The sequence below is a fragment of the Mustela nigripes genome, chromosome 12 (genome assembly GCF_022355385.1).
Source record: "Mustela nigripes isolate SB6536 chromosome 12, MUSNIG.SB6536, whole genome shotgun sequence".
NCBI lineage: Eukaryota > Metazoa > Chordata > Mammalia > Carnivora > Mustelidae > Mustela > Mustela nigripes.
Window position 1 is genome coordinate 98,716,093 of NC_081568.1, and position 1,812 is coordinate 98,717,904.

General features: G+C 47.5%; 1 pseudogene; it reads left to right on the forward strand.

The window, feature by feature from the left end:
* The first annotated feature begins 676 nt into the window (after positions 1-676).
* Positions 677-845, forward strand: LOC132028895 (small nucleolar RNA U3; annotated as a pseudogene).
* Positions 846-1,812: the final 967 nt, after the last annotated feature.

Here is a 1,812-nt window from a genome sequence, read left to right on the forward strand (position 1 = left end):
AGTTCTCTTGGATATATACCTCGGAGAGCAATGGCTGGGTCACAGACTCCCTTGCTTCTTGAAACTCTTAACCTCAGTGAGGGGCGTGGGGCAAAACGGCAACAGTACTGTTCTTGCTGCCACCCTCCTGGATACGAAGCTCTCGATGCAGAGATGCCATGCGATGTGATAGTGTAAGATGAGCTTTGGTGCCTGCAGGAATGTGATGGCAAGCAAAGTTACTCCCTGAAAAGTGGAAGCAGAAGGTGATGTGGCAAAGGGAGCCAGGTCAGAGTCAGAGGACCCTTGCAGGGAACATCCATTGCCTCCTGCTGTCAGACCAGCTCCTCTCTGGAGCCTGCTGTTCCAGCCACATTCCATCCATTACTGCTCTTCCCAGAAGCACCAAAACATGGGTCAGGCAGTCAAGTGAATAGGTGCAAAGAATTGATTAGATTTTTTAAGGTGCTTGATGTCTTAGTTGGGTGGCTATAACAAACTATCACAGACTGTGTGGCTTATAAACAACAGAAATTTATTTCCCAAATTTCTGGAAACTGAAAGCCTGAGGTCAGGGTGTCAGCATGGTTAGGTTCTGGTGACAGCCCTCTCCCGGATCGCAGTCTGCCCTTTACTCACTGTGACCTCACATGGCAGAGGAAGCTCTCCTTGGTCTCTTTTAGAAGGGCATTGATCCAAGACTATACTTTCAGAGATCATTTCTATAGTTTGTTTCAAGGGCATTGATCCTACTCATGGCTCCCATCCCCATGACCCGATCACTTCCCAAAGGCCTGACCTCCAAATGCCATCACACCAAGCATTAGGTTTCAACCTACGGATTTGGGGGGCGGGTGTGGAATGGGGACAAAAACATTCAGTGTACAGCACCTGGCAATGTTAGTTACTTTTAAAAGTCCTTATTTCCTCTGCTCCTCCCTCTACCCCACCCCCACCCTGCCCTGCCTGTGTGCCCGCGCGCTCTCTCTCTCTCACATAAAAATCTTTAAAAAAAAAAAAAAAAAAGGTAGCAGAGAGGCATCTGGGTGGCTCAGTTGGTTAAGCGTCTGCCTTGGGCTCAGGTCATGATCTCGGGGTCCTGGGATTGAGCCCCACATTGGGCTTTCTGCTTAGTGGGGAGTCTGCTTCTCTGTCTCCCTTTGTTGCCCCCTTCCCCCACTCATACTCTCCCTCTCAAATAAATAAAATCTAAAAAAAAAAAAGACTTTCTTCCCTTTATCAGTGATAAAAGGAAGATCTGCCATAAGAGTCAGAGAACCCCTGTTAATGCTCTGCCTTGGTCCATCTCGTGCCCAAATGTTCCTCCTGATACAAGAGGGGTTTAGTGATGCTCCCGGCACCTCCTGGAAGAACACACACTATGACATTTCTGAAATAGCATGATGCTCTTCTGTGCCTTCCTCTCCCTTCCCTCTGCAAACAGATGGCCAGAATGGAAGGCACCTTTCTTCTAATCAAAGTGTGTCTCCTCTGACCTCTCAGGCTATTTAAATTCCTCTCATCAAATAAATCCCGCAATAGTCCAAGTGGATTTTCACCCTAAGAGTGCAGATGCAGAGGAAACCCACAGGATGGTGAGGAGGCTGGTTTTTCATGGTGTTGGTAGTGACCATTGAAATGCTATTTGTAGCATTAATTAAAATGAAAAGAGCAGAGTCTTCATAATACTAAGTAATACTAGGGATTAAGGTAGCTCCCTGGGGGGGAATATGCCTTCATCTGCACCTTCAATCTGCACAAATCTAGCCTGGGTGGCTCACAACGCTGGCAGGTAAAACCGTCCTATCCATTCTAACCACCGCGTCTCTGTAC